The sequence below is a fragment of the Sphaeramia orbicularis genome, chromosome 24, assembly GCF_902148855.1.
Source record: "Sphaeramia orbicularis chromosome 24, fSphaOr1.1, whole genome shotgun sequence".
In the NCBI taxonomy this organism is placed as follows: Eukaryota; Metazoa; Chordata; class Actinopteri; order Kurtiformes; family Apogonidae; genus Sphaeramia; species Sphaeramia orbicularis.
Window position 1 is genome coordinate 27040963 of NC_043979.1, and position 26916 is coordinate 27067878.

Sequence of the window (26916 nt, forward strand, 5' to 3'; positions counted from 1 at the left end):
CAGTGTTTTCTATTGTGTGAAATGACCGTCCCTTCAGTGGTCCCATTATTAGAAAAAGGTCCTGCACATGAAAGTGATGCTCCAAAAAACTATTTTGGGATTTTTACATTTTGTTCATAGCATTAATAAAAACCTTCTTGTCACAATCTGCAAGAAAAAGCCCTGATGTTCAGACTTTGCAGGTGTACTTATTAAATAACTGATTCCTGATTCCATTTTTTTAATGCCATAAAAAGTTCTGATGCAAATAATAATCAAAAAATCTTGAAGAACTGTAAATTAAAATTGTAATAATCCAGTCACATCTGGAAACCTCAACTGGGCTGAACAATGGTAATTTAATTCAGACACATGCATATGTTCCTGTGATTATGCATACAGTGGTTGCATGTAATCAGATGTTGTTTACATGGGCTCTTACCCTCATTATTGGCCTAATTATAGTATAATCCCATTATTAATGTGCATGTAAAAGTAGGATGTGGTTGTACTGGGCAGCTTGCAGGTGAAAATGTGTTGAAGTATGTAAAACAGAAGCATGTTGTAGCTTTAAATCCACCAGTACGCTAAAACAATCACCAGGTGGGTATTTTCTGGGTATATTCTTGTTTCTGAATGCTATAAAAAGTCTTCCTCTTTATCTCTGAATATATGCAGTGTGTTTCAGTGTGAGTGTGAGCCAAGACTGAGGATGTGTGTTAGTTTTGTCAGCAGTACTCGTGGCACAGTGTGCTATTCAAATGCTAATGCAGAATTCCCATTCCTCACAGGATTAGCGCGCGCTCCTGTTTACCTAGCTTGACTACTTCCTGTGCATGGAATGGTACTCCTGTTTGCACATGTGAAAACACACACATCTGCATATCTCTATCTTTGTGAAGACACTCTTGAATCTAATGCTTTTCCTAGCACCATAGCCTAATCTAATTCTAATCTGAACTCAAATTAAAATGGTTTTTAAAAAGAGATCCCTCTGTTGTTATTTATCAGACCCCTCATTACATGGACTTTGGCTGTTTACACAAAACAAAACAGTATAAAGCTGCTCCAGTGTGTGATTTTTACACACACTGTCATCCAAGGTGCGACACAACAGTGTAAGCATCTAGTGTGTATAACATTCTGAAATAGGAGCAAACTGGTCTTGTTTTCAAAACACTAATGTCAGGTGATGTGTCCTCTTCTCAGGGGTTAAGGACTCAGTATCTAGGCCTCACACACCTCAGTCAAGGGTAATTCTTCTATCTTTTTGGGTTGGAGTGTAAAACTGAAAAAAAAAAAAAAAATGTGCGGGTGATAACATGGGCGGCTATACTGTAAATAAGGTTTGTCATAAATATATTTCTAACAGGGTTAGCTGGCACAACTTTAAAAAAAAAATCAATGAATTTGTTGTTAGGCTACATGATGAGAGAAGATGAAACAAATGACTCAACCTTTTTTCACTCACACTTCACACTCCTGTAGAACTGTTAGTTGTTAAGCCAGTTGTTAATTTATTGGAAGGGAAAAGCATCTATGGTCAGTGAATCGAACCGTTTGTGACAGGGCTGTCTGTTTAAAGGCTGAAAAATATTTTCCCATGACCCTGTTACATCTGATGCTGCTTAATTCTTTAGTAAAACTAATTCAAATGGATTTTCTGCTAGCCAAAGAAAGACATACAGTCAAAACTTTGTATTGTATTCACTAAATCTGTTGTGACTGATGAAATTCAGCATTAACCACTTCACTTCCTGCATTCTGGTAATTTTTGTCCACACTTGATTTGTGCCTTTTCTGTATCAGTTGATGCGTAAATGTTAAGAAAAACACAAAACAAAGTTATGATTCAACATATAATAGAATACAGTAAGCTTTACGGAAAGATGGGTAGAACTTATGTGGGTTGTTTGGTTAGGTCTTGGGCAGTACCGAACGCAGAATGCGGTAACAGTGCATTTGCAAAATAGGGTTGGGAGTGAAGTTGTTTTGTTGTAACGTGCATGTGAGTAAATCCCTACAAAAGAAAATGGCACATAAAAAGATGTGTGTCTTTGTCAGAACTTGACATTTTCATTGTGTATTTGCAGCTTCGAGGTTGTTCTTTCATGTGAGGGGGACTCAAAGTGCAGTCCAGGCCACACTTGAATTACTGTTCTGTCTTTTACGTCTTTTATTTGGTGATGTAATCTCTCTGTGAGCTTGTGGCACCTATTTATATCAGTGGTGCATCTTAATTAATTTATAAACCCCTAGACATTAAAATGTAACATATGTTGAAAACATTTAAAACATATTGTGTAAATGTGTTTTGCCACATTGACTGAAAACTAGACCTGCAGCAAATTTTTGCTATAAATGATTAAAACACTCATGCTCTAAATAAGCAGAGGGACTTTTCTCCTACGTTCCCTCCGAAAACTACACCTATTTTCCTGAGACATTATTAAAATGTCACCCTCTTCTTCTGCAATGCTACCTTTCCCTTTTATAGAAAATTGATTTGGCTCTGTGACTACTTCCATCTTAACCTTCACAGACAGCATCCACTGATCAAAACTGTTTAATAATTTTAGAACCCTTAATCCTATCAATGCATTGAAATAATTCAGGTAAAATGCACTTTCTCAACTTTTCAGCATCATATGTCTTTTTTTATGTTCCATATTGAACATGGAAACACTGTCATCCTCTGCAGCATTGATTTACCAATAAAACCCATGTAGAGTAATAAATGACAATGGTTGTAGATGCTTGCTTTAATTTCTTGTTTTCTGTTTTGATGTAATGGCCTTTGAATTTGCTGATTTTTACTGAGAAATGCAAAATGCAGAAGATAATGTAATGGTAACTGGTAATATATCCCTTAGGAAAGGTTAAACGTAGAATAATTAATTTGGAAGTTGCTGCAAAAATAGTTCTAGGTGTGTAAGGGTTAAAAATGCAATAACACTTCCCACCACTCTATTCCAACTTCTATAGAGAAGTGGAAGGTGGAATAAAGATGTAGCCTTCCTGCCTTGGACAGGCTGTGTAAAAGGGGCTCAATTCCCTCAAACAGTCCTTTGAAGGTCCATCTGAAGGTGAGGACCAGCCAAAATGTCCTCACTTTTATAGGTCAAGTCCTCACTTCAGTGGTTAAAAATTCAAGCTGGTTCTCACAAAGATTGCCACACACGAGTGCACACACACACACACAAGCAGACACAGAAGCGCTTATATGCAAGATCACACCCTCATCTGCATGTGCACACAAGGAAAATCGGATTTCTTGCACAGAGAAGGGAACACACACATACACTGATACTCAAACACACACAGACACACTGTGAGAGCCTTGGAGAGCCTTTGAAGCAGCATGGTTGGAGTGTGCGTGTCCTCAGGCAGGTTGGCAGGGGGTCTTTCTGGAGTTTCTGCCTTCAGTAGTCCAAACATAAGAGGAAACAATCTGTTGGTTGGTTGAATACTGAAGCGCACTCTGCATGTCTGTGTGTGCCTCTTTCTGTCTCCCCTGCTGCCCCTCCTCGTCATGGATGTACGTCAGCTGTCCCAGGGCAGGTGTTTGATCAGATTTCAAGCAGGATGTGTGCCATTCGACGGACTGGAATAAAATGATTAGTTATGAAACCCTTCAAGGAATTACAGTCACTTTAAAGGGAGTTTTTGCCTCTCAGAGATAAGCGTGTTATCACAAAATTCATCCATGTGTCTCAGCAGATTGTTAACTCCTGCGCTTCATATTTACACTTGACATAAAGAGCTGACATGTGCCAATGCTGCCAGACATTCTGCGAACACACCCAAACTACAGGCGAAGCCACAGATGCTCTGCAGCCGACAGTTGGTTTGGTGTTTCAGGGCTCGTCAGAACTGCCACAAGCAAACTCACCAGACTCACTTTAAAGATAAAAATCAGCCATGAGGAAAAAATGATGCTTATAATCAAATGTGTCAATGTGGATTGTAAATATTAGGGATTAGTTCCAATAACTGGTTCTGTAGAGGCTCAGTTTCCCTGATATTAAAGTACTTAGTCTGTATCGTTGATGTACATTTTATCCCCTCTCCAAAGACCACCTTTGCATTTGTGGGAAGTTGATTTTTTACCCTTTGCCTAAACCACCGCCTATATATTCTCTTATTAAAGTCACTTAGAATATTTTTGAACCTTTTCATCCCATTGTCTCACATTTTTTTTCTTCTTCAGGTAGATTTATCTGTATAAATGTGGACGTATTGTTTATACATGGTCTCTGTCCACTCACAAATGAGTAGTGGTTTGTTTGTAATGAGTGTGATTCAGTAGGACAGCTGGTCAGATCAGGTCAAACTGAGATATTTGGAAAGAAGTCAACAGGCAGCAGAAGCCATTTGGAGAATAAAGTGAAGTCTGGTCACAAACTAGTAACAAAGAACGTTGTTTCCTTTCTATTTTGGCCAATTTAAGTGGAAAGGACTACCTTCCTACGCTTATTCCCTTGCTCTTGCCCAAAAAATATTGCAACAATGATACAAATTTTGAATTCTGTTTTTTTTTTATTTTATGCCACTTTTTCACAGTTTAATAGTTATTAATTATTAATAGTGAACACCATACATACAAGATGAGCTATTTATTGGCAGTGAACACTCCAGCATATAATAAAAGTTCACATTTTCTAGACATTTGCACATAAAATCACTGATGTTAAGTTAATAAATTCTTAGTGAAATGTGGTTGGTTGAGTATTTAACGTTTCAATTGCTGGTGCTAACTTTGAACTGTGGAAATGATAAACCATTGCAGAAAAAGGGGAAGCAACGAGGAGACATCATTAAAAGAGCATCAGTCCAACATCAAAACAATGTGGAAATAGATATTTCTGTTAGTTTCACCTTGGTGTGTTTAGTTAAATGAATGAAAACCATTTCAATGATTAGACAAAATGATCATGGTCAATTCAAATAGACACAATCCACCATTTATATAAAAAAAGTGTGACAGGCCTACCAGTGAGATGAGGACTTTTGGCTTTTTGATGATTTATTTTAGTTTGCCTTATTTTTTTTAAAGGTCTGTTGAGTGAGATTTAAGGGTATTAGGGAGGATCTAAATGCAGAAATGGAATAAAATAGTAAGAATTCTGTTTTCTGTAGTGTATAATTACATAGAAAATAAGAGGTGTTGTGTTTTCTTTTTTGTAGAATGAGCTGCAGCGTTGGAAATAAGGGGGTTGTGTTGGTTTGTCATGTTTATTGCTCGAAATCAGCATTACCTTCCCTTTTTTCTGGTTTATAGGAAGTGGGAAAACTAGCAATAATTGTTAATATATACTTTTGTCACCTGCTATGTTTAAATGTGAACTAGACTAATCATAAACACCCATTCTAATGTTGGACACTTGTTTTTGCCACCAAAATAAGGCCAGGTGGAGGTGAAGGGACACATTCAATTGGTTGAAACCTGCATTTTCACCACTAGATGTCACTTTACAACGTTACACATTGAACCTTTAAGGAAAATCCAGCAGTTAAACTACACTGTGGAAAACACCCAGCCCTGAAAGTGTCTGTTTGATGTATGGATGATATTAACATCTCTTTTTTAATTGATTTTAAGCTTTGTAAAGTCAAAGTGTGGCCTTGTTACAGATATTCTGTTCCTTCATTCACTCATTTTCAAACCAACATTAGTCCATTTATCTTCATTGCAACTTCCTTTAGAACAGAATCTCTTTTTTTTCATGTCTCACTTTTTCTCTATATTCTTGGGGAAAACAAGATCAACCCTCCAATCACCATGCTCTTCTGTATCACAGCGGCCAATCGTTTCACAATGGCACAAGGCAAACACACAAAATCCCTCCCTAGTCTACACTGCCCATTTGCACACTCGTACACACTGCATGCACAGTCGCAGTTCAAATTATTCATTTCCCTGTCATATGAAATGCAGTTATTGTTCCTTTCTCCTTCGCGCTCCCTATCAGGAGGTATTCACATGGACAAGAGGAGAGGGAAATTAGTTTTCAGAGCAGCTATAACCAGCTCCCAGGGAGGGAATAATAATAATAATGTTTTATATGAGGCTCTCTGTACGGCAGAGCCCACAGGTTGGCTAAGTAGACTGGCCTCTGGCATCGGGGGTCTCATTTGTGAAACACTCTCACAACGAGGGAAACTCAGCCGCCTGTGGTTCAGCAGCTCCTATGACCAATAAATCATAAAAGTTTCTTTCCATTTCCTATTTTTTTCTTAGCCTGAATGGATTGAATATGGAAATCTAAAAAAAATCCAGCCACTTTTAATAATTTAACAGCTGAATTTGACCGAGTATTTCAATGATTTCTATGATAAATGGTATTAATGGGAGCACTGTAATGACATCTGGAAAGATCTTGAGGCTTTCAGGGCTCATGTATGCCACTGAAATAACAACACATGCTTTTCTGTTTTTTTTCCTTCAGTCCCAATCGTCACTTGTGTTTTTACATGTCAGTGGCTGTATCTAATCAAGCCTAGCTATGGAACTTGAAAAACTTGCTATTGTTTGTTATCATTTGATACCACATTTCAGTCTTTCATACATTTTTATTAATGATTTTTAATGTTTTTGATAAAATGGGAAGCTTGTATTGGAATAAAAAAAAAAAAAAAAAAACAGAGGTTCAGTCAGATGAGTCCATTATCCTTATCCATAATCTGTTGTTACAGTTCACTCAATTACTAACAGTTACAACCAAAAATGTGTTCTGTTAGGCCACACAGTCTGTTCATCCTCAAGTTCTAGTGAACGTCTGCACCAAATTAAGAAAAAATATCACAAATATCACATTTATATTAAAACATAAATAGCAATATGTTATATTGGCCATTGTTCATGTTTGTGCCATATTTGTAGAAAGGCTTGATTTATTCATGTCAGGGGACAGACATGAGGTCAACATGAGCTTGACCTTTGACCTATGGCTACCCAAATAATTTCAGTTCATCCTTGCATCCAAATGAACATTTGTGCCAAATATTGTGACATTTACTTTAATATTTCCTGGGATATAATGTTTTAAATGTAATCGGGGTGTGACTGATTTGTTATTATAGAGAAGTCATGGATGCATCTAAAAAGTATTGTTCAAAGTATTGTCCATCCCAGTAGTTGTATTGGTAAAGTTGTTGATTCACCTCCAGCGTTACATCTGACTTTGCATTTTGTAATTCCACGCTGAGTCAGTTTTTTGGCATCATATTTGCTTGTGGGTCATAGGGCTTGATGATACTGGAGAAAATGACATTGCTTTTTTTCTGCAATATATTATGTGATATTACACTAAGAGGACAGACAGAACTATCTTATTCTATCAGACAGGCTTCTCTTGTAAAGATGAATTGTATATGTTTTTGTTTTGTATCAAATAGCAAAAAACTGGTAGTGTTGCATATTAATTTGTGTTATTATGACATTGTACAGTCTTTGATGTGAGTTTAAAAGTTTGGAGCTTTTTGCCAGGGATGCTATAATATATAATATATGACAAAACCTGTAATATAACACAATAGATGAATATCTGCCACTGCCATTGGTGAAAACACATTTTATATATGCCTATAGTGATACTACCAGCAAATATTGGTCGATATCATTGTCCAACTGATATATCAGTGCATCCATACTTTTTCCATGAAAATAAGGGTTCATTGTTGGTTTATATTGTACAATTTGACCAAAAAAAGCAGATCCTTCTTCATTTTTCTCTGTTCTCCTTTTTATAAATTTATTTATGCAAATTTTATCGTATAACATTAATATAGACTATAGCTATAAAAAGATGATTTGAAAAAAACATTTGTCAAACTATTTCCTATCCATGGAACAAAAATAGTCCTTCTTTTAGGTTTGAGCTGGATTGGATTGGATTTCTTCTCCTGTTCAGAATTACTCAGTTGTATGCCATGTTTGCTCCGCTCTGTGTTTGTTTGTCTTGCCTTTATGCACGTTTCCTGCCTGCTTCCATGTGAAAGAACACAAATCATCATCCAAATGGTGAGCAATATTTCTGTAAGAAGTGTGCAACACAGCAAAATAAACTGAAGAGCATAATATGCAACGATAAACAGAATAGTAAAGGTTTCATTGGAAAAATTACATCAACTTTTGCAGAATGTCTCAGCAGGAGATGGTTCTGTATTGAAAGTCTGCTTTAAAATAAAGTAGCCTGTTTTGTTGTTTATTAATCAGGGAAATGTCTATAGAGAAAATAGTCAATATCAGGAACGTTTAGTTGAACGTTCGATTTTACAGATGTTAAAAGTGTAAATTGAGCTGTGGTCAAAGGTCAGAGGTTACAAGACAGTAAGTAGAGCTAAAGGTCTGGAATTTGTAGATATGACTTTACTGAGGAAATGACAGATAAGTAAATAAGGAGTTTTAAAAGACAGACTGTGGCTTTCAGCTAAATGAACAGTTCCTCTGATATTATACACAGACAGGCAATTTGCAATCACCGTGCTGTTGCTGCATTAAAAAGCATGTTTCTCACAAAGCACAAGAAAGTGTGTTTTGCATTTTTTCCCTCCTCATCCCCTCCTCCTTTATAAATGATTCAGACGATTCAGAAAAAATAGCAAGAATCAGCATAAATGGGATTTTTTAAAGTTGAGGATGCGGCATAATCAAGCATCTTTGACTGCGAAATTATCCAAGTATACTGTGTGTGTGTGTGTGAATGTGTTTCTTCACACACACAGATAAACACAGGCGTGGAGAGGCTGAAGGCAGCTGATAATTCTAGCTTTGGGGATGATGTCATGCAGGCTTAGCAGGACAGTGTCAGTAAATCATAGCTGTGTCTGTGTTTAAAGTACATTCACATACTGTACATCTCCTTTCTGTTCTGTTTATACAGTGTGTTTGTATGTAAGTGTGTATTTCTACATGTGTTACACAATCATTCATTCATATGAAACGAACTGTCAAAAACAAGACCCATATCTCTTTGTCAAGTTACACAGGATATGTCTGGCATTTAATTAGTCTCATAAAAACAGGTGTGTGCATTTGATATGAGTACACAAGCAGAAAAGTATCTCTACATAACTGCTCAACCATCGCTTGCCTGTCAAATTACCTTTTTCCTACATTTCTGCAGGGCTTCGGCAGTTTAATGGCTTATTTTGTTATTGTTGCTTGACTAAAAGCAGTGCATAATTTTGGACTGATATCATTGCAACAGCCAGAAGGAACATAAAATAAATCTGCTCACTACATTCACATTTTTCTAACAAACTGACATCAGTGTTAGTGTACAGTTGGATGTCTGCAGCCACCAGCAGCTCACTGAGTTACTGCACTCAATTCCTCTCAAATATATTTTTCCATTTTCAATCCATCTTTCTGAATTTTTTATCTGTGGCAGCCGTTGGACATACTACTGTTCATTTCTACAGTGAAGACATCACAGGGAACAATAAGGATTGTATGGGTTAACTAAAATGCCACATCACGTTAGTCATCTTGGGAATCAGTTCACTTTAGAATCTGTTGTTCTGATAGCTACTAATAAATAAAACAATTAGAAAGCAAAAATGGAGTTGGAACAAGGTTATATTTCAACAAAAACATAACTGTTGCACTGATATCATTGCAACAGCCAGAAGGAACATAAAATAAATCTGCTCACTACATTCACATTTTTCTAACAAACTGACATCAGTGTTAGTGTACAGTTGGATGTCTGCAGCCACCAGCAGCTCACTGAGTTACTGCACTCAATTCCTCTCAAATATATTTTTCCATTTTCAATCCATCTTTCTGAATTTTTTATCTGTGGCAGCCGTTGGACATACTACTGTTCATTTCTACAGTGAAGACATCACAGGGAACAATAAGGATTGTATGGGTTAACTAAAATGCCACATCACGTTAGTCATCTTGGGAATCAGTTCACTTTAGAATCTGTTGTTCTGATAGCTACTAATAAATAAAACAATTAGAAAGCAAAAATGGAGTTGGAACAAGGTTATATTTCAACAAAAACATAACTGTTGGACCCAGATGGACATGGAGATGATTGGTATAAAATTCTTCAAACCAGGTGATATAAGGTCAAACAACAGACTGAACTGTGTGACAAAGTTTTACCAATAAGTGTTGCATTTCCACTCATCAGAAGAGACGAAATGACACTATAGAAACCTGTGACAAAGCGTAGTGACTCCAGTCCATTTAGTGGCATTAATGCTAATGCTAATAGAAGCAGGAGTGAAGCAGGACAGTCTTCAGTGCTGTCATGACAGGCAGAAAAACTAAAGCTGCGTGTCCACTACGTGCTACCAGCTCGACTCGACTTGGCCTTTTTGTGTTTCCATTAGGGAACCTGGGATCTGGTGCCCGGTACTAATTTTTTAGTACTTGCTTGGCCGAGGTTCCAAAACAGGTAAAGAGATACTAAAATATGACGTGTAAACACTGCAGACCAGTGATTGGTCAGAGAGTTATCTCTGCGTCATTGCGTCATCAATGCATAACACGGTATTTTTTAAAAAAACAGACTTGGAAGTTTACAGTAAATATACCGGTAGGCTAATCCATGATGACAGCCTGCAAAATGACACCGTGGTCGGTCACGGAGGTTCAGACATTTTTGTGTGAGCTTGATGGGGCAACACAAAACAAGAGACTTTATCAGCAACTCTCTGAGCAGACGTCACGGAAGTTATGTGCAATGTCGCTATGATGTCCAGATGCTCTAAAGTTGGTAGTATCCTGTAATGGAAATGGTCTCCAGGAATAATACCTGGTACCTGAGGTGAGTCGAGTCGAGTCGAGTTGAGCCAGTACCATGTACTGGAAACGCAGCATAAGACTAAAGAAGCACTCCAATCAGGCTTTTTTCCTGCAATGTTTACGTGTGTCATCTGTGTTTTTGGCTCACCTGCAGTGTGACCCTGCTTCCTGTAAATCAGTCATGGCTCATTACTACATTAGTAACATAGTATACAACCTAACATTTTGCAATATAATATATCATATTGCTTATTCCTGATGTAAAACAGATTATATTTATTGCAGTGACACTGTTGGCATCAAGTTGCTGATGTTAAACACTTTTTATTTGACACAAGCTGTCATAATGACAAATGTTAGTTCGGCCCAACCCAACTGAACTTGTTTTAGTCATCATGATGAAAGTCCACACATTTACAGCTGACAGGCTCAAAATAACCACAGCAAACAGATTTTAATATACTCATTATTGGTGTTTTTGCTCTCCTTCTTGGCCCATTTAATTTTAATGTTAGTGAAGTAGGAAAGTTTGGATGATACTCAGTACTGCCCTACAAGCATGAAGCCAAATATTGTAAAATAGATGCTGTATAACTGGATTGTCTAGTAGGAAGCAAAAAGACACATTTGTCTTGGATAGATTTCCTAAAACTAGATTTAAAGTTTCACTCAAACATTGTAATTAGGGGGAAAAAGTCCAAGTTGAAGTTGTGCTTATTACAAGCGATGAAAACACAATTATTTTATAGAGCCTTGATTTTCCTTAATAGAGATATTGTAGTGACCTCATTCTTAAAGTAAGGAAAGCAATCTCCGCTGGGATTTTATATCGACTATTGTTGCACGTATTACTGGTTAAATCCACTTCAGTATTAGCTGGATATAATTTCTTAAAAGGAGATTAGTTTTCTAATGAAAAACTTGCTTGATAATTATTTTTGTAAATAAGAACAATTTCCAAGAAACAGGTTTTTTCCCCCCTTTTTTCATTTATTCATGCCACAATTTGTATAGTACCTCTGAAAGGCAGATCATTTACCATATTTAGATTATTCATGGTATAAGAGCATCTGATTGCCTACCCTTATATAAATCCACCTGAAACGTAGAGAGGGGGAAAGGAGAATGTGTGTGTGGGCGGTGAAGGTACTGAGTGTGTGAATAGGGCTGTCATTGTCTACTGCCATTTGTGTGTGCATGTGTGTATGTGCTGGTGCGAAAATTGTAATTCTCACCTTGATGCATGTAGGATTGAGCCATCAATCTAGTTTATAGAGAGTGGAGGGTAAAATGAGGATAAAGAGAGTGGGGGAGAAAGATAACAGGGTGGAGGAGACGCTGGGGGGGGGTGAACTAAAGAGGAAAGTCAAAAACCGAGACAAGAAAAAGAGCATAAAGACGAAAGAAAATGAGCTGAAAAACTGAGGGAAGAGGGGAACATGGAGGAAAAAACATGGACAACAACACAGACAGCAAAGGAGGAGAACATTAAAATAAAACAGAGTGGAAGTAGACAATAAGATGAAGATTAGGAACAGCAGCACAAAAGGAAAGCACGATGCAAGATGAGAATGTAAATGAGAAAGGGAGAAAATGATAAAGTATAGGAAAGAGGAAAATGACTTGTAGAGATGGTGGGTGGAAAAAAGAAAAATGAATGGAGGAAAAAAGCCAATAGACACTGCAATGACAACAAGAACAACAGCAGAGAGACGACAGGGAGCAAATGAACTGGTTTAAAGAGGACAGAGTACAAGCTGTTTTCGCTGTCGCCAGTCATTTGTGCTCGGTGTGTCATTCCTCTGCTCAGTGCCAGTTATGACCAGCTCCTCCTGTCACGGCCTACGTCTTAGCATGAGCCCAGGCATTTCATGATGAACATGGGCAGAAGATGTTAAGCTGCAAACTCTCAGCCAACTTTTAAAAGGTTTGCGTATCGATTAAAGGTAGGGTAGGAGATCCTGGAAAAATGGTTCGAGCAAGCTACATTTTGAAAATACACAATTCAATAGTACAAAACACCTTTCTGAAGACTTAACCCCGAAGCCCCACCTCCAGATTACCGGAATGCGCAATACTTGTTGCCGAGGGCTCATGAGCGCTCCGCAGCATCAATTGCCCCCCCCCCCCCCCCCCAGATCCGTGTGTACTTCTGAATTCAGGTCTGCAGGCACATCAGTTCATCAGTATATTAGATTAGAAGTTGGGCTTTTCATTTGTTATTTTGATACGTGTTCTAAGTAATCTTGGGCTAGTAAGAACAGCTGATTGCAGTAAGACTGATGTCAGGCTAGCAGCCCTCTAAAGTTTGCTTTGAACACTGTAATCTGTGCATTTCACTATTGTGTTTGTCAGCGGAACAGCCCAATTCATACCTAGCTGGTTAACGTTACATTCCCTAGGGATTTATGTTAGTGACAAAACAGCTTGTCAGCAAACTGTACATCCTAATATAGCTAGTATAGCTAGCCAGGCTCTGGCTCTGGCTTCGTTTCCTGTACAAGTGCTCCAAGCCTCTGAGAATGCGCAGTTCGTGCATGCAGAGGGGTACGCAGAGAGGGGGGAAGAACAAATGGCAGTTAAGTTTGATAGATATATCACCATTCAAGCATTTCAATGGGCCAGTTAAAATGATTGAATGGTGAGCATTTAACCCTTTCATGCACGAATTATGAGAACCTTAGTCAAGATTTTTTTCTTCAGTGTTTAGCCATGAAAAAAACAATCCGATCGAGTTTTTTTTTTTCTATGGATTTACAAAAATATCCATGCATTTAATTTTTGAAGTAAAGAAACATGTGTTTAAAACCCAATATCAGAGAGTGATATGACAACAATGAAATAAAAACATTTTTAATGCTGCTAATCTGATGTCTTCTCACATTTTAACATATTCTAATGCTAGTAATTACTCACTTCATGGAGATAATATGCAAAAAAACCCCTTCTTGTCGAACAAATAACAATTGATTTACACTCAAACGTGTTAGTGCAGATCAGGTTTATCAAGAACAGCAAAGTTACAGTAATGATCTGAATTACAGTGTAAGGGATGGTGCATAAGTGTCCACTGTGTTGGCTGATATGGAACTAAAACAACAAAACCCGTTAATATACAAGAGAACAGCTGGAGAACTGTCCACTGGAGTGGACAGTGCATGAAAGGGTTAATTTAATTAATTGGTTGCAATCAGGGTGTGATGGGGATTTTAAGCAATATAGTAAAAAATGCTCCAGGAAAACATCTCCTGCCCTACCTTTAATAGGTGGATTTTCAGCACAGGAATCAGCCACCCTAATACATGTTTTCATTTTAAAACAGATGCTTTAAAATAACTGACAATAAACAAGGACAACATTTCATTTGAAGCAGGGTATTCCTGTATTCATCTTCCAAGTGTTTGAGAGAACTGGGTCCTTTTCTTATGTGTTAGCCTTCCTGTCAACATGAATGTTTTTGTAAAGTTTCGGAAATAATCTCTGTACGTTCTAAAATGCCTGTAACATACAACACATGACCAGGGGGTTAGTCACAAAAATTGTTGTAAATTACTTCAATAATAGCTCACACGCTGTGAATATAGTCAGTGCTATCATTATAAAAAGCGGAATTTAACTACAGAACAGCTGCTCACAGAAACAGCAAGGACATTAACCCATATGATGTGGGTTCCATGTTGAATTAAAGGCTGGTAGTCAAGGCTGATATCTTGTTTCCTTTCAGAAAAGGTCATATCAGGCAGTGAGTGCAGGTGTACATGTCATACTTTACAAAAGTGTCTGTTTTTGTCTGTCCACATTACAATAAGAGGGGGCTTCAAAAAGTTAATGGAGAAAGGACGGTTTAAGTAATGATGTTTATTTTTCAACATATGCTCCATCTAGGTCAATACACTTCTGCAAGCTGTTGATACCAGCCTTTGAATTAATCTTTGTAAAACTGAAGGCCATGCAATTTAAACCATGTCAAAGCTATGTTCTTTTTTTTTTTTTTTTTTAAGCCCCCGCGTACAATCTTGAAACAAAGTCATTGTTTCCAAAAATCTCAGTTTTCATGGTTTATAAAAGACTTAAATAGTGTGAATGCCATGTGTAAACAAAAAGCTGTATTTTTTCAATCAAAAGCATATTAGTGTGGATGTAGCTGAAACCTTGGTTATGGGATCACTGTGTTAACTGGCACCACTTTGTTTAAACCAGTAAAATCCAGAGTCAGGAATGTGATTCAGCGGTCTACAGTCTATGGGAAGGTGTCTGTCCATTAGTCCTCAATACATTTACAATAATAGTGTGACACATAGGGAAGGGTACCTTTCACATTTAAACTAATATAGTACCGATACTCGGTTCCTGGGAATTGGTACTGGTATACAACGGTACCTGTTTTTGGGACTTTTTATGTGTATGTGTGGTGATTAAAGTTATTTTGTTTGTAAAAAAAATAGTAAAAACTTCTAAATTCTGAATATTTATTTCTCAACATCACAAGTGAAATAACCTAACAACATAAAACTTGAGAAAACTTGAGAAAAGAGTGTGTGGGGGAGGGCAAATGACTTAGAAATAAATATAACATACAGTATATAACATTTTTCAAACATAAGTATTACAAACTAAAACAAACCTGAAGCATGAACTGTACTGCACATGTTCAGCAGTTCTTTTTCAGGAACACCAACATGTCTACTTTTTCTGGCAAGAGCCGAGCCCACTCCACACTGACTTTTTTTTTTGATGCCACTTCTTCTCCCCCAGTGCTGGCTGTAGGTGAGGAGCCGCCGGCTGCTGCAGGTGCAGTGACGGTGCCTGGTGCAGGAGTCAGAGCTTGTGCTCCTTTGGGGCTTTCCAATATTGTACGTCCTCAGCGTTCAGGTGTATTTTATGTTTGACTAAGTGTTTGCTCAGGTTTGAGGTGTTGCCGTGGCCGGCTTTACATTTAGCATTACAGATACTGGAGCGAGCACAGTCTGCACCAAGTTTGGCAAAGTGGAGCCACACCCCTGAATGCTTTCTATCCGCCATTCTTGCTGTTATCATCAGGCCGTCACTGACGTAAGCACACTCTTGTGCGTCCAATGTTGTTGGTGAGTCAGACAGACACTCCTCCACTCTCTCCCTGACACATGCAATGTGAGGATGTGTTCAAGTACCAAAATGTGGTACTGTTTGACTTTATGTGAATCAATACTCGGTAGTACAGATGGAATTTGGTTAGTACCAATAAAAGTACCAAATTCGGTACCCATCCTTAGTGACATAATGTTTGAAACTGGACACAAACACTTAGATGCAAAGACAAACTGAAATGTCTTTGGTGGCAAAAAGGTCAAGGTTGCTGTAACCACGTCAGTCCATTTTTATGATCACAGCATCTCAGAAAGGCCTCATGGGAATTCACTTGGATACAAGACTGAAGAACAACATTTTTGATCAAGGTTGTTGTGATTTGCTCTTCCTCTATTTCAGAAACACCTTGAATGAATTTCTTTGCATTTGGCACAAACCTTCACTTCACAAAAGTGAAAGTTTTTACCTCAGAACATTTTTTGACCATACCTGAGAGAAGGGTATGATCAGAAAATTTTGCAATGATTGTGGATGCATCAAACTGAATTTTTAATATTATTATTATTATTATTATTATTATTATTATTATTATTATTATTATTATTATTATTATTGTAACCTTTATTTAAACAGGATAAAGCTCATTGAGATTAAAAATATATTTTTCAAGAGTGTCCTGGCCAAGACAGCAGCAGCAGCAGAAGTTACACAAAATAGAAATCACAGCCATACATCCACACTAAAAATATACATAAAACACAATAAAAGTCAGTACTAAAACCAAATATAAAACACATATGCAGAAAGTGAAAAAAATGTGCAGTAAAGCTAAACTGTATTGAAAATGTTATCTAGCCTACATGAACCACATTTTGGATCAGCATGAAAACATACAATCCAGATTTTAAATGAGTCCAAGTTTTCTGCTCCAAGTTTGATTACAATTGTTCTACCTGGAAGATGTACTTTGATTATAAGTTGGCAGAATTTTCATGAAAATATACAATTTTATCCATTGGAACCTGTACTAATTTGTTTAGAAAGGTCACTCAGTAGTATATTTACTTTGTTTTAGCCACACTGGAAGCATGCACTGGTATTGAGAAACAAACTTTCATGTTTATTAATTCCCACCGGGTCAATTCACAGTTCACAAAAAACAGGAGAACACTCATGTAAGTTTTTTAGTACTTTTTACCAGACTCAGAAGTGGTTCTCTAGGGTTCCGGTGATGTGGTTTTCAGGGCTGATACTAATGCAGATTATTAGCAATCAGGGTGACTGCTGTAATGATGTACATATCAGGGTTGTGTCTGTCACTCTGTCACTGTGGTAGCTGCATGGAGGTGTGTGGGTGTCACTGAGATGTAGCTGTAGTCTTTGAAATCACCTGCACCCGTTTCATTTCAGTTTTATTTGTGACAGAGATGGCGAGTTGGTTGCCAGTTCTTTCTTAAATGCTTTCTACTACCACCCTGCCACATATGTAGAGTATTTTGTCCAGTAAAATATTGCATGTGGGTGCATATGATAGATAATGAGAATAGAGTCACACCAACATTCATGTATTTGTTACAGCTGGGGCTGTTTCTGGTTTTTTTCCTTGGCTCCACCTCCTGTTTGGCTGATGGACAACGCCTGCGGCTAATTCCACTGCCTATAAATCCAGGAGCCACCACAATGAAGATGCCCAGTGGGTCCATCGCTGCAGTGATTTGTCTGCTTAATTTTGTGTTAGTTTTTAAGTAATTCAGCTTTATATAACTGTTGGCCTTTTTTTTCTTATTGTATAAAAAATTCTGACTCCTTTTTGTTACAAGCAACCTGCTCTCCACATTTTTGTTTTTGATCTTCACCCGGAAAATCTTTCTTTATTTTCGTATCAGCACCCTAGACCTCCTGACACATAACATTATTGAAGATGGTGTGTCAGACAGATCGCCCTACCTTAGCCTTCTGAGAGTAACTAGACTAACTCCAACACAACACTGTTGTTTAAGTACAACATCATATGACTTTTATCAGTTTTCACTTTGAACTGGGGTGAATATACAGTTAAACCGTAAGTATTTTGACAGTGACACAAAGTTTATTAAATTTTGTTGTGGAATCACTCCCATTTTACAGACTTAATTTGGCAAAGGAGGGAACAGGCCACATCTGGACATCATCATAGCCCCTGACATCATAGTCATGGCCTCTGAACAAGCAAAACTGTTCTGGGTGGGTTAGTTTTGTCACTTTTAAACATAAAACAACATTAGTTTGGGCAAAGGAAAGGGTCTGGGGAAGGAATCACAAGAGAAAGACGATGAGAGAAAGAAAATACAAAAATAACATCACCTGACTTTCATCGTCCTATAACACTATAGAGGTATCTGTGGAAAAAGAACACGGAGGGATCATAACCAAGTGGCAGAGTATGACATCTTGGGACGGAGAACAGGTTTGAGTGAAAGAAAGTTGCCCAAGAGTGGAACTCATCATGGCTGAAGTAGACACAGAGAGGAATTCTAAAGGTATTTTGTGGGCAGTTTTTACACCTTTAATTGATAGGTGAGTTGAAAATCGAAAGAGACAGGAAATGTGTGGAGAACATGGAGCATATGGTCCAATCAGGAAATGAACCAAGGTTTTTGTATCAATTTGGTATCCACTCCCATGTCGTCACCACAAAAAAGCTAGAGATTTATGCCTTTCCCAGTTTCCAGACAGAGGAGAATGTTGTGCTGCTTTTCTACTGAAGATATCAGCTCATCGCATCTCAACTTTATTTGACTTGATTTGGTTTTGGCACTAACACATTGCATTTCCACTGCAGGTATAGTCGTCTCTCAGCATGGCTCATTGTCTTAATTTGTCTCAACATGATGACACATATAGTTACTGAGGCAACAACAATTCTGGACAGGTGACCAGTCTGCATCTGCATCAACGTTAGCCGAAGGTGAAGGTGATACTAGAAACAGTATCTGACAGCACACTCTGGTCTCTGCTCTGATGTAATGGAAACGCAAAGAATGCTGTGCTGAGCTGAGGTAAAGCGAGATGATACCATGAGTGGAAAAGCAGCATTAGTGTGGAAAGTGATGGGAAGTTCATCCGTGGAAAAGTTTGATCCCAAATACTGTTGACTCGATGGGTTAGCATTACCCCAACAGTAGATTTTTAGTCTTATGTATTGTAACTGTAGTAAGAGGTATGTGCAGAGTTTTTGTTTTACAATATTGTCGTAATGTATTTAACTCAGACATGTCCAGGAGATCACACTTTCACATTTACAGTATTTTAGGCTGGGGGATTGCACAATCTGAGATCAGGATCTAAATTTGTCATGTGATCTACTTTTCAGAGGGACTGTGCAAGTTCTGTCCTAAAAAGATAATTAAAAGCACTGTCAAAAGTTTTCTACTCAGCATTTGTTTTAAATTTCCTCTTAAGTAAATTTGTAATTACAATATTTTATGGAGCGCATTCGACAACCCTATAGGGTTGGCAACACTAGCACAAGTAGACAGGCTTTATTTCAATCCATTTACAGTGATTCTATAGCATCTGTCCATACTACAGTGTTTGTATTTGGAGTGCATCAACCTGCATTGTTTGTGTAAAGCATTGTTTTGCTGTTGAAGAAGAAATAATGAGGAGTTACTTGAAGTCTACAATGTCTGAACTCCGATGTGTGGTGAGCCTGATTTCCACATGTGCTTAAGAGGTATACTGGTGTAAAACCATTGTTGATTCATTGTAAAAGACTAGCAGGGCACATTTGGCCTCCACAATCAAGGCAACTAATGGAAACACTGCAGCTACAATCATCAAATAACAAATTTACACACAGCCTAAACCTCCAGGAAACCAGAGAAAACTAGAGGAAAACTGGTTGAAAAGTCTGGTTGAAACTCTACTACATACTACAGGGGAGAAATTTGTGACTCAGATCATGAAACGTTAATGTACTCCAGAAGAACATCATGATTTTTAGGCAAGATCACCCAGCCTTACTGTACTTAACTTGAAGTAAAATGCACAATGCAACGATGAACTGTATGTATTATGCAGTGCTTCAACCTTGTCAGTTTGTGCTTTGTGGTTGATTGTACATTGAACAGTGCAGGCATCTTATGACAGAGCATGAGTCACCTCTGTCTGAAGTCTGTGTTTTTGTGGTTGAAGTGCATTTTCTACTGAAGGTTAACTGATGTGCACAGGTGTGTGTTTGTAAAGCACAAAGTGTGAAGAGTGTTGAAAAAGTGGAAGGTGGGATTGAGGCAAGTATGAAAATGATATTAAAGAAAATGTAATGAAATCTTGTCTCAAATAAGTCCAGTCCAAGTTTCATCTCCCCCAAGTTGCAAATTTGTATTTTCAATCCTCAAGGTGTACTCTAAAATGCACTTTTTCTCAAACTGTCAACTTCGTCTTTCTGTTATATGTAGCCTATCACCGCTTCACTTCCTTGCTGTCGGTGTTGTTGTTGTTGTTGGGGCTAATAGCAGATGTAGCCTCTCTATTAGTACTTAATCTCCTTGCCAAGAGAGTGAAGAAAGCAATATTACCAGGAGGATTTAAACGAGGGCTCCTCTATCTTCCTCCTCTTCCTCCTCCTGCTCAACCCGCCTCTGAAAACTCACATCATTCATTCTTCCTCAGCAACAAAGACCCACACACACATTATTGTGTATTCCCTGACTGGCCCTGCTGCTAGGGGCCAATAAAGGAAGGGATTAGATTGAAAGCTCTAAACTCTGCACACACCTCGAACACACACAAGCTGGCGTCAAGACATTTAATAATGGATCAGAGTGTGTGTGCATGTTGTGATTGTGTCCTTGAGTGTGTTTGTGTGTGTTTTCACAGAAAGGGCTGACTTCTCTGTTGTTATTAGTTTTTATTACTTTGTTACTTTGTTGGTCGTTTAATAACTGTACGGTGCGTTTATGTGGGTTAGACAGAAAATGTGTGTTGCACTATATTTATTTCATTTCCATGAGCTACCTGGGTCAAAAAAAAAAAAAAAACATTCTTTGAAGGTGCTTCGATGCAAAGCAAAGGTGAAAGAGAGGGTGAGAGGCTGTTTGTGTGTTAGGGAGAAAGCAGGAGTGTGATAGAGGAGCAGACAGAGAGGAATACAGGAAAAGAACGACCACATTTTATATTTTGTCGCTTCTCTTAAGTTTGTTTTTATTCATGGCTTTTGCAGAGTGTGAATTATTGCTCAGCTTCCAGACTGCTTGCTCTGCAGTGTTTGCTAAGCATCCCACACCACACACTCACATGCATACACACACATACATAGTCTCAGGCATTTCTATTCTCTAGTGAAGGTGGGTTTTGTGGGAGAAGGTGAGGAATTTTGAACAGCCGTGATTGGATAAACAGTTTCCCGGACCGCTGTCCGCTGGGATATATGTATGTATGGATTAGAGAGAGAGGGAGCGGTAATATCTATGGCAACAACAGCACCTGAATCGTTGATGTGGTGTTATTTTGTAGAGGAGGCAAGAAACATCCTGGTGTGTGTGACAGTATTTTGCATTTGGAAATGTAACACGGCTAGGCACGCTTTCCCTGACAGTCTGAAAACTGTGATTACATTTACTGGGGTTGCATGAAGTCATGTAATGTTTATGTAGTACAGGGAAGGTGTAGGAATGTGGAGGGATGGATGATGGATGATTTACAAGGATCTGATTGAAGAAATTGGATAAAATGTATTATTATTTTATTTTCATATACGTGTGAAAATAAGAATCACTAGGCCAAATCTACAAAAGGATTGTAATAGGTGCAATTGAGTAAAAAAGACTGCGTGCAATTCACACAACATCCACAAAGGGTGGAATTCACCGCAACTCCTCTGCTAAACAGATAGTGCCAATGTTGTTAGTGCATCCTTCATTTGCATGGATGTAAATTAGATATATATTCATATACTGGGTGTATTAATGTAACCCTTTTTTTGCAAATAAGCCATAGTGCGAAACCCGTGTCATTCACAAAAGACCAGTGCAAATTGCACCACACAGTCTGACTGGCTTACTTAGCATCTGCTGAAAGCTGGTGTTAGCACAGCATTAACACACCTTTGACTCACTGTCTCTTTCTGTATATCTCTGTATCTCCAAATTTCCGAGTGTCTGAGGCTTGAATGATATGAAAGTAATGTTTAATGATGACAGGCGGGAAATCTTCAGTCAAATATTGGAGTGACTTTTTCGATAAGCGTGTTTTTTTTTGGCTTTTGGGAGCTTAAATATAAAAAGGACTGATGATCGAACTGCTGTATAACATATTCATTATCCTGCAGTCCTGTAGTGTAACCTTTGCAAAACACACAACATTAATGACTGTTAATGAAGTTACAGCTGCTGCATGGTACATAAAAGCACAGTTTTCTTAGGAGTTTCGAGGCACCATGACACACATCCAGCTGTGAGTACCAAACAGAACATCAGTATTAATGTTTCTGCGAAAACCCATATATGTTCAGTGGCACATAACATGATTCATATTGTCAGACATTGATTAGTCACATTTCACACCTGCCTACATACAGCTGTAGCTGGAGTCTATTTTGATGGACAATTAAGTAGATATTATGAACAGATGTTAAATACTATAGAGGCATGAATATTGATTTGATTGTGTGTTTGAGTCTCTGTTCATTAAAGACACTAGATGGTATGTGTTGTTTCATTATGGACCTTTATCTATGGCTGAAAAACTTGAAACACCAGATTCTCTGACACAAAACAAGTGCAAAACTTTATGGGTGTTTGCGGCACTACAGCATTATTGTAAAATTGGTGTGAGGCAAATAAACGACACTAGGAATCATTGTCAGAATAGCAGGATAAGTTATGTTACACATGGCTGCAATAAACAGAGTAGAAAAAGTACAGGTTGTGAGCTGGAAACAAAACTAAAACAATATGATAAATGAAATTATTTCTGAATCAGTCACTAACCTGTGGAAACTGATGGCCGTTTTTCACATTTTATGGGTATATCTGTGAAGACAGAGTCAGCTGATCAGACTAGATGTTCTGTCAGAATGTATTCAACCCTGCGATGAACTGGTGACTTGTACAGGGTGTACCCCGCCTTCTCCCATAAGTAGCTGGGATAGGCTCCAGTGACCCCCTTGACCCTAGTGAGGATAAAGTGGGTTCAGGAAATGAATGAATGAATAAATGTAAGAATGTATTCAATGAAGGTCTTTCCATCTTCCTTTTAGCACATTAACTTTTTTTTTTTTTTTTTAAATAAAAGGCAAAACCTCCTCAAATGTGTATAGAAACTCCCATTAATCTCTTCTAAAGTGACTATACTTTTGTGAGTTTTATTGAGGAGTTAGCAGTGAATGAAATAGAATCTATTAAAGCAGAGTTTAATACAGCCCTAATATTTTTTTCTGGGGTGTTTATGCATTATTTCATGCATTAGTGTTCAGGCTGAAGCATTCTCGCTTATGTGTGAAGGGTAAAATGTGCATCTGTACAAGGTAACGTTTAAATTACATTCCATCTGTCACCTCATACATATGCATGCAGAAACACCTTATACACACAGTCAGCCTTGGTTGTTTATTTATTTATTTCCACATTTTGAGTTCAGATTAACAGAGAGAAAACCTTGCTTGCACAGCTGCAAAGAAAATACTTTAAATTCAAGGAGAATTTTAGACATAAACACCTACAAACATATTTTTTCCTCCGCTCTCCTCCACTGTCTCCGTCTGAACACTTTGCGGTCCATGCTTTTATCCCCGGCTCTTTGCTGTACCATGAATATGCGATGTGATCCTCTCTTGATCCCTGTGGGGAAACTCTGCCTCGTCTGCGCTCTGCTGCCTCCATTGGGGGGTCAAGGGTCAGACCACAATGTTAGGTGAAGACTAGCACCTCGTGGACCTGGTACATATTAAGTGCCTTGCTTCATGACACTTCATCTGGGAGTCTAATGAATGATGAAGTGGCAGGTTTTGTTTATGTTTCAGGGACATTTGTTAAATTAAACTTTGGATGAAGATAAATGCAGGTTTGTGTGTGTTTGTCATGCAATTATCTTGAATGAAGATAAATGTGTGTGTGTGTGTGTGTCTGTTTGTGGGTTTGTATCTGAATGTGTATGAATGCTCAAGTCATACACAGAAGAAATCAAACCTCAGTTTATGATGCCAGTTGAACTAACCTAAAATGTACATACAGTATATCTACCATATAAATTGATTGTGCTCTCATAAGTTATATATGTGTGTGTGTGGGTCTGGGCGATACAGTCAATCTAACATCAGAATTTCTCCAGCTCATCAGCATTTGGACTTGTATAAACATGTAAAAAAAATCTAAATTGTTCCAGAACGTTTCAGACATTCCTGTTCTTGTGGGTTGTGTCTGTCTCCTGCTGTAGAACCAACAGTATCACTATCCTATTTGGATTGAAGCCCCTTGGTACCTGGTTTCCATTTCAGAAATATTTGGATGAAATTGTGCACTATGTTCATCACTTATGTCACACAAACAGGAAAAAATCAAGGTGCAAGAGGAGGAAACTCATTTTGAGCATCATTCTACAACCCATTTGTTCATATGCTTTCATCATGTTCGCAAATAGTTGATCATAATTGGGGATTCAATGATCAGAAACTTTTTCACCACTTGTACAAATGAATCCCAAGCTGTTAATTCTAGAGCTGACTTTAAGGGCAGTATAGGACCAATAATGTGTTTTTGAATCTGGGATACAATGAAAATCCTAGCTTTCAGTTTTGCATCACTTTTAACTGCATCACATTTTTATTACAGGTGTTGAAAGCGTCTGAATTTGATCCCTTAGAATTTCTAGAATTGAAACACTGGTGTGATATACTGCTAATACAAGACTGTATACTTGTGAGCAACTCCAAATCCTGACATGGAGAAATTCTAATATCAGTTTTGGAATTAGCTAACCTTATTTAGTTAAGATGAACAGTGTAATGATCATTATACACTGTTGCTGATGAAGTTGGAAAAATTTTTTTTTTACCTCTTCTCATGAAATGATTGTGACAATGTGATTCTTTCTTCCTAGACAAAGTTCAATTGTGACTCAGGACTTGATCAAAGGTGATTGCTGATGTGTACAAATAGGAGTAAAATGAGCAATGTGTCTAAAAACAAAATAAATTATTCCAACTTTATGGACAACAGTGTCACAGCCTGTCCGTCCATGGGAGTGGATCTCTCCTTCACTGTGGTTCTCCCCAAGGTTTCCTTGTTTCCCGCTGGGTTTTTTGGAGCCAAGAAGGAGGGTCTAAGGATGGGGGGATGCCCAGCCGGGACATTGATCCATTTGTTTCATCGAATGTGTACTAAGTGATTACATGACAGCTTGTTCATTTTCATTGTTTTTTTTTTTTTTTAGCAATTCAACAATTTCTATAAAGCCCTGTGAGACGACTTTGTTGTGATTTTGGGCTCTGTAAATAAAATTGAACTGAATTGAATTGAATTAAATGTCCAACACTTTAAAAGGCTGGTTTTAGGTCACAGATAAGGAACAAACGAGATGGTTATTTTTGTTTGTAAAATTATTCATCAAAATGTTTGTAATGAGAAATATAATCGAGTTATAAAAATATAATATAATCAAGTCATAAAAACATATAGTCGAGTTATAAAAACATATCTTTATTTTACTAACTAGTCCTATGTGTGTGTTTGTGTGTGAATATTTTGTAAATGTATGCATTTAAACAGGCAATTCTAAGAAGTGTGTACTACTGTGGCCATATATAATATACAGTATATCAGGTCCATGAGGAAACCTCCTGTGTTGTAGGTTTTTCTGCTGTCAAGAGAACAGCACCTGACCCCGTGCTACATTTAGATATAGAGATACAAAACGTGGACACAATTTACACAAACATCTACACACCTACACGCACATGGTACAACAACAACAACCAACAGCTGTCAGACTGATTTCCGTCCTGTCCCTGTGCTCCCATGATTCATTGCTCCGCTGGTAGATTTCAGGTTTAGTGGAGAGTCGTGTGCCTGTGTTATGAAATATAATATGGGTATGTGTACATGTTCCCCGTTTACGTAGGTATGTGTAGATTTGAGTGTGGTGTGTGTGTGTTTTTGTGTGTGTTTGGGTCACAGACAGAGATGTATGAGCTGGAACAGAAAACAATGTTGAAACCAAACAAGCATTGCTGCTGCAGGGAGAGATCTATACACACCCTTAATTGATGACTGAGCAGTGTGTGTGTGTGTGTGTGTGTGTGTGGGTTTTTGTTTGTGTGTCCTACATGTTGACGATAGGAGAGAGAGAAAGACGAGAAGGTGTTTGTCTCAGTGTGTGTTTGTGTTTGTTTGTCTGTGTGTGTGTGTGTGTGTTGTATTGATGTAACAGCGCTCTCTCCAGACCTGAGCTCAATAAGCTCCGACTTCAAACAAACACCGACCACTTCGCACAGGAGGAGGAGGGAAGAGGGGGAAGGAAAGGACCTACAAATAAATGAAGGGGAAAAGGGAGATGAGGAGGGGGAGAAGGAGGAGGAGGAGAAGGGCAGCCAGGTAATGTAGGAAAAACTAGGAGATGGAGTAAAAATGAGCAGACCACAGAAAGAAACAGGAAAGAGGAACCAGGTGCAGAAATGATATAAGAAATAGTGCTTTGTGGAGCTACTTATGATTTCTGATGTACGTAACTTAAAAAAAAAGAGAGACGGTCAGTGGGAAGAGACAAACTGTGTTGATCCACTTCCCACAAAGATAATAAAGAAAGAATCCAGTTTTTGTTGCACATCACAATGGACAGCATCACTCATCACACAAGATACACGTTGCCAACACAAAAATGATTGCCTCGGTATATTTCACCTTAACCCAGAAAGACCTAGTGCTACTTTTGTGGCAGTTCCCAAGTTAATTTTTCTCTCTATTTAACTTTCTTAAGTTATTTTTCATCATTTATTATAATATTATCCTCTGTATTTAGCATTTTTTCAGTGAAAATCAGTTATTTTCCTATATTTAATTCACTGATCATGTAGATGTCCATAAAAGCTCAGATTTAAGTTGTCATATCAAAAAAAGAGAAAAATTAAG

The 26916-nt window shown here is 37.9% G+C and overlaps 1 protein-coding gene and 1 long non-coding RNA gene across 2 annotated transcripts in view; one reads left to right on the forward strand and one right to left on the reverse strand.

The window, feature by feature from the left end:
- Positions 1–26916, forward strand: part of galnt14 (UDP-N-acetyl-alpha-D-galactosamine:polypeptide N-acetylgalactosaminyltransferase 14 (GalNAc-T14)) — a 297487-nt gene that overhangs the window by 8523 nt on the left and 262048 nt on the right. The window lies entirely within an intron of this gene.
- Positions 1196–24978, reverse strand: LOC115414997 (uncharacterized). Its single transcript, XR_003934748.1, has 4 exons — positions 24915–24978; positions 16754–16764; positions 12591–12592; positions 1196–1206 (listed from the first exon to the last, which is right to left on the reverse strand). It is a non-coding gene; the product is annotated as an uncharacterized LOC115414997 (long non-coding RNA).